This window comes from Chiloscyllium plagiosum, chromosome 45 (assembly GCF_004010195.1).
Source record: "Chiloscyllium plagiosum isolate BGI_BamShark_2017 chromosome 45, ASM401019v2, whole genome shotgun sequence".
Taxonomy (NCBI): Eukaryota; Metazoa; Chordata; class Chondrichthyes; order Orectolobiformes; family Hemiscylliidae; genus Chiloscyllium; species Chiloscyllium plagiosum.
In genome coordinates, this window is record NC_057754.1 from 12,652,736 (window position 1) to 12,659,550 (window position 6,815).

The 6,815-nt window shown below is 43.0% G+C and overlaps 1 long non-coding RNA gene across 1 annotated transcript in view; it reads left to right on the plus strand.

Moving 5' to 3' along the window:
* LOC122543967 overlaps positions 1–5,513 on the plus strand; it is a 36,939-nt gene extending 31,426 nt beyond the window's left edge. The window contains exons 3-4 of the long non-coding RNA XR_006310222.1: positions 5,138–5,199; positions 5,462–5,513. This is a non-coding gene — a long non-coding RNA (uncharacterized LOC122543967). The remainder of the gene's footprint in view (positions 1–5,137; positions 5,200–5,461) is intronic.
* The last annotated feature ends 1,302 nt before the right edge of the window (positions 5,514–6,815 follow it).

Genomic DNA, 6,815 nt, shown 5'->3' on the forward strand with positions numbered 1-6,815 from the left:
CCTGCTGCTCCCGCTCTTTCTGTGAAGAGAAAACAAAACACCGCTGCCCGCTACCGGTAAGTAATATTAAAACAAACTATCTCACCTTAGCTGTAGCTTTCCGGGTTCCTTTAAACTCTGCTCTGCTCGCACTCAAAATGACCGTTGGCGTCAAAGGGTGAGTATTTATACTCACTGCTTTCCTTCCCTGCTGCCCCTCTGGTCTTCATCACATCCCCCTGCTGCTCCTGCTCTTTCTGTGAAGAGAAAACAAAACACCGCTGCCTGCTACCGGTAAGTAATTTTAAAACAAACGGTCTCACCTTAGCTGTAGCTTTCCGGGTTCCTTTAAACTCTGCTGCTGCTGCTCTCTTTGCTCCCCCTTTTGAATGGTTCCTTGTACCACAGTGCCATGGTCAGTTTGCTCATCTTCCCTACAGCTCCCACTCTCATCCAAACAGGGAGCAAAAATCTCAAACCTGTTAGACAAGCCGAAGAGCTGAGGAGAACATGAGGACTGCAGATACTGGAGAATCGGAGTCAAAAAGTGTGGTGCTGGAAAAGCATGGCAAGTCAGGCAGCATCTGAGTAGTAGGAGAGTTGACATTTCAGTCATAAGCCATTCATCAGGAATATGGTGGTGGGGAGGGGGCAAGGGGGCTGGGACATAAATAGAAGAGTGGGGCTGGAGCATGGGCTGGGGGGAAGGTAGTTAGGAAGGTGATAGCTAGATGGAGATAGAAGATGGTGATAGGTCGGAAAGAAGGTGGAGCGGATAAGTGGGAAGGAAGATGGACAGGTAGGACTGTTCAAGATGGCAGTGCCGAGTTGGAGGTTGGATCTTGGATGAGTTGGGAGGAAGGGAGATGAAGAAACTGGTGCAATTGACGTTGATGCCATGTGAGTAGGTTGCCAAGGTGGAAGATGAGGCATTCTTCCTCTAATCATCTGATGGCTTGGATTTGGTGGTGGAGGGAAGCTCCTTCAGCACTAACCTCTGGTTCCCTCTATTCTGGATTAGTGGTGCTGGAAGAGCACAGCAGTTCAGACAGCATCCAAGGAGTAGCAAAATCAACGTTTCGGGCAAAAGTCCTTCATCGGGCTTTGCCCGAAACGTCGATTTCGCTGTTCCTTGGATGCTGCCTGAACTGCTGTGCTCTTCCAGCACCACTAATCCAGAATCTGGTTTCCAGCATCTGCAGTCATTGTTTTTTCCTCTAGTTCCCTCTACCTGCCTCACTCTCAGTTACACCCTTCTGTCCATGACCACTGACTGAATTTGAGGTAGTCGATCTAAGGGGCCTTCTGAAAAAGTGTCCAGGTAACTCTTTCCCCCCCCCCTTATGATGTGTAGCAGTGTTCAGAGCTCAGACTCCAGCTTGTCAATCTGAACCAGAGTTTCTCAAGCAACTTTCTGTGGATGTAGTCACTATGAGCTACAGTAGGTCCACCAGATTCCACACAACGCTGTTATGACACATCATCACATCCAACATCTCTATTTTAATTATTTAGTTAATTTGATTTTTAAAAAAATATACTGAAAAAATGCCCACTGTTGGGGATATGAATTGACCATGTCCCAGAGACCAGAATTGGATGAGTGCAGATATCTTGAAGGATTGTGTGGCTGGTAGAGAATACAGAGATAGGAATAATCGCTATCATTGAGGGATTTGAAAACAAGGACCTGATATTATTTTAAAATGTTGCTGTGTTTCAACTGGTGAGGTTTTCAGGTCAGTGTGAGTGAGCATGCAGGCAGCGGAGTGTTGCGTGAGCTGAAGATTACAGGGAGATTGAAAGTGGGACGTGGATCAGGAGTGTGTTAGAGTCATTCAGTTTCGAGGTTACAAAGGATTGGATGAGGTTTTCAGCACATGGAGCTGTGACTGTGTTGGAGTCAGGCCACGTCACTGAAATGGAAATAGAACGTCACACTGAGGATGTGGCTCTGTGATTGAAAGCTGATCTCCAAGTCTGATATTCCACCAACTTTGTGAGGGGCCTGGTTCAGGCAGTTACCAGAGCAAGTGATACAGTTGAAGTGAGGAGGTTTGTAACAGAGACTGAAGCGTACAGCTTTCAGTGAACAAAGAATCAGGAGTAGGCCTTTCAGCTGTTCTTCCATTGAATGACATCATGACTGGTCTGTGGCCTTACTCCATATACCTACCTTTGGCTCATATCCCTGAATACATTTGCTGAACATAAGTTTATTTGTCTCAGATTTAGAACTAACAGTTAGTGATTGAGCATCAACTGCCACTTTTGGAACATAGTTCCAAACATTTCCCACCCTTTTTGTGCAGAAGTAATTCCTAGCATCTCTCCTAAATAGACTGTGCTCCCAAGTTCTAACCAAATTGGAGGAAATATCTATTCATCCCCCATTGGATATTGGGACATTGAGAGATTCGGAGGGAGATGGTGGTGGTCACATGTGCCTGCTCCCCTGGTCCTTCATGGTAGTGGAATTGGCAGATTTGGGAGGTTTTGCTAAAATTTAGGTTGAGCTGTTGTTAACATCTCCTGCTACCACGCACACAGTCCATATGAGCAGGTTCCCTCCCCGAAATGGCATCAATGAATCAGTTGGGTTTGTAATGACAATCGGTAGCTTCTGTCATCACTTTTTTCTGAGTGTTCAGCCCCACAAATTGCCACCTTAATTCAACTCAGTTTTGCAACCTACTGTGTCACTGGGTAAGTGTAAAAAATGGTGATAATACATTCTCCTACAATCAGGCAGAGTCGTGTGGTTTTGTGAAGGGGGAATCATAGCTGATAAGTTTGTTAAAATATTTTGAGGTAACAAGCAAGATAGATGAGGGGGAAACCAATAGATGAAACATAGATTTCTAAGAAGCATTCAATAAGGTATTGTATATGAGATTACTTTTATACAATTTAAACCCATTTGAACACATTATTGGTGGCATATATTAATCAAGGATATTGATGAAGGATTGAATTATGAAATTAAGACAGTGAGTAAAGATAAAGCTAGAATCTTTATGATGGCAAATTGTTATTTGTGAAGACCCACAGGATTCAAAATTGGGGCCATAATTATTTACAATTTATACTAATCATCTAGATGACAGAAGTGGATGTATTGTTGCCAAGTTTGCAAATGACACAAAATGGATGGGGAGGCAAGTAGGGAAGGTGTGTAGTGGTGAGGATGGCAATGAAATTACAGAGGTAGGGACAGGGTAAGCAATTGTCAAAACTCAGCAGATGGAATACTCTGTCGAAAAAGTGAGGTGCATACATTTTGGTATGAAGACTAGGAAAGGTGAATATTATTTAGCTGGGGAACACGCTGCAGCACAGAGAGAATTGAGAGTCCTCTGGCTTGGGAGACAAGCAGCTAGCATCCAATTCAGGCAATCAGCAAGGTAAATAGTCAGTCAGTTGGCTGTTATTTGGGACACGGTGATTTGAAGAGGAACTTTTATATAGCAAACTGAAAGTAAGAGAAATGTTTGTCTTTTCTAGATTTCTATCCTGGACCATGAGTGATTTTTCTTTTGTGAATTCATTTTACAGGGTATTAATTGAGACTGGGATTTCAATACAAGTTCTGATATGGTTCTGTTCGCCGAGCTGGGAATTTGTGTTGCAGACGTTTCGTCCCCTGTCTAGGTGACATCCTCAGTGCTTGGGAGCCTCCTGTGAAGTGCTTCTGTGTTGTTTCCTCTGGCATTTATAGTGGTTTGTCTCTGCCGCTTCCAGTTGTCAGTTCCAGTTGTCCGCTGCAGTGGCCGGTATATTGGATCCTTGTCAATGTGTTTGTTGATAGAATCTGTGAATGAGTGCCATGCCTCTAGGAATTCCCTGGCTGTTCTCTGTTTGGTTTGTCCTATAATAGTAGTGTTGTCCCAGTCAAACTCATGTTGCTTGTCATCTGAGTGTGTGGCTACTAAGGATAGCTGGTCATGTCGTTTCGTGGCTAGTTGGTGTTCATGGATACGGATCGTTAGCTGTCTTCCTGTTTGTCCTATGCAATGTTTTGTGCAGTCCTTCCATGGGATTTTGTACACTACGTTGGTTTTGTTCATGCTGGGTTTTGTCCTTTGTCCTGGTGAGTAGTTGTCTGAGAGTGGCTGTTGGTTTGTGTGCTGTTATGAGTCCTAGTGGTCGTAGTAGTCTGGCTGTCAGTTCAGAAATGTTCTTGATGTATGGTAACGTGGCTAGTCCTTTGGGTTGTGGCATATCCTCATTCGTTGTCTTTCCCTTAGGCATCTGTTGATGAAATTGCGGGGGTATCCGTTTTTGGCGAATACATTGTAGAGATGTTCTTCTTCCTCTTTTTGCAGTTCCGGTGTGCTGCAGTGTGTTGTGGCTGTTTTTGAACAGTGTCTTGATGCAACTTATTTTGTGTGTGTTGGGGTGGTTGCTTTCGTAGTTCAGGACTTGGTCTGCGTGTGTGGCTTTCCTGTATATCTTTGTGGTGAATTCTCCATTCGGTGTTCTCTATACCATCACGTCTAGGAATGGGAGTTGGTTGTCTTTTTCTTCCTCTCTAGTGAATCTGATTCCTGTGAGTGTGGCTAGATGATCTGGTGTGTGTTTTCTATTTCTGTGTTTTTAATGATTACAAAGGTGTCATCCACATGTCTAACCCAGAGTTTGGGTTGAATTTGCGGTAAAACTGTTCTAATCTTTGCATTACAGCTTCTTCTATGAGTCCAGAGATGGGTGAGCCCATGGGTGTGCCGTTGATTTATTCATATATTTGGTTGAATGTGAAGTGTGTTATGAGGCACAGTTTGAGTATGAGGTCTTTGTTGATAGGTTCCCTGTCTTGTTGTCTGTTCTGTATGTCCAGCTGGTTGGCTACTGTTTCTTTGGTTAGGGTTTTGTTGATAGAGATGAACAGTGCCATTACATCGAATGAGACCATAGTTTCTTCCTTGTCTATGTGTATGTTTCTGATGTCCAAGAATTCCTGTCCGCTGATCAGGTGTTTCAGTTTCTGTTGTAGTTCTTTAGCCAGTTTGTGTGATGGTGTCCCTGGTAGCGATATGATGGGTGTGAGTGGGATGTCTGGTTTGTGCACTTTGGGTAGTCCATAGAATCTGGGGGTGGTGTTGCTTTCAGGTTTCATTCTCTGTAGGTCAAACCTGGTTATCTGTCCGTTTTTTTGCAGGTTCCTCAGTGTGTTGTTTATCCTATTCGTGAGCTGTGGATGGGGTCAAACGCCCTCTTTTGGTAGGTGTTGGTATCTGCAAGTAGTTGTTGCGCTTTCTGGATGTACTCTGCTTTGTCCAGGATGACCGTCATTCTGCCTTTGTCTGCTGGTAGTATGATTATGTTCTTATCATTCCTTAGTGTTTTTAGTGCTTCCCTCTCCTTGGTGTTGAGGTTGTGTGTTTGTCTTTTCCTTGTTATCAGGGGTACAATACTTTGTCTCATTGTTTGTTGTGTCTCTCCTGTCAATCCATTGTTTCTGAGTGTGCATTCTCGTTGCTAGGAAGTCTGCTGTCTGCCAGGGAATTCCTAGAGGCATGGCACTCATCCACAGAATCTATCAACAAACACATCGACCTGGACCCAATATACCGGCCACTGCAGCGGACAGCTGGAACTGATAACCGGAAGCGGCAGAGACAACCCACTATAAATGCCGGAGGAAACAACACAGAAGCGCTGCACAGGAGGCTCCCAAGCACTGAAAATGTCACCTAAACAGGGGACGAAACGTCTGCAACACAAATTCCCAGCTCGGCGAACAGAACCACGATAACGAGCACCCAAGCTACAAATCTTCTCTCAAACTTTGAACAAGTTCTGATAGTCAGCATAGTCAACAGGATCTGAATATGAATTTGAATATCAATGGCATTTTACTATGGACTGAAAAAGGTTTGTCTGTTCTTTCTGTGGAAAATTATCTCTGATATGTTTGTCAATCGAAAAGAAGCATGATGTTCAAATTTGTGATTAGATTACCCTTGGGGTATGTGCTCAGTTCTGGGCCCTGCAGCTGAGGAGGGAGATATTAGCCAGAGAGGGAACATGGATTTATCCAAATTACACTCCATCTCTTTGAAGGCACTGTCATATTTAGTCCCAATCACAGATTCATGATTTTAACCCATAAACTCCTCGTTCTCAATTACCTACAAACTTCCTTTTAAAACTCAGTATAATTTTATATTGTGGCACCTATTTAGGTGGAATATTCCAGATCCTGACAGCTCTTTGTTGGTCCAGATCTGCTGAAGTCTCTGTTGAGTCTGGAGGTTATAAAGAGCTGAAATGAAAGATGTGATACTATTCCCTGAGTGCTCATAGAGCTGCATTGAAACAGTACAGGAGGCTGAAGTCAGTGCAGCTGACATTTAAATCACAGGGCTGCAGTGTGCATGTTGCTTGGCTCAATGAGAGTGCTTTGGAGTTGTGCAAAACAGATGAGGTGAGACAGGGAGAAGGTGAAGCTGAAAGTTTGAGTGCGGTGTTCAATCTTAGTTCGAGCCGTTCAGAAAGTCACTCGGACCCAATGTGAACAGCTAATTTGGAAGTGTTACATATGGAGTTTGTTTTTTTTTCCCCACAGTTTTTAAAGTATGATACTATATATCAGATTAAGTAAAGGTTTGGGACATTTTTTTAATAGATATTTTTATTAGAAATTTAACATTTTTACAAGTTTACAAAAATAAACAAAACTCTCCGATATAAACATTGATATACAATTAACTCAAATATACAATAGCCAAAATTTAACAAAAGACAAAAAAAAACCGAAAAAGAAAAAAAACAAAACTCAACTATCTACTAATCTAACCTACAACTAACCAGAGTGTATATTTAAGTCTCTTACA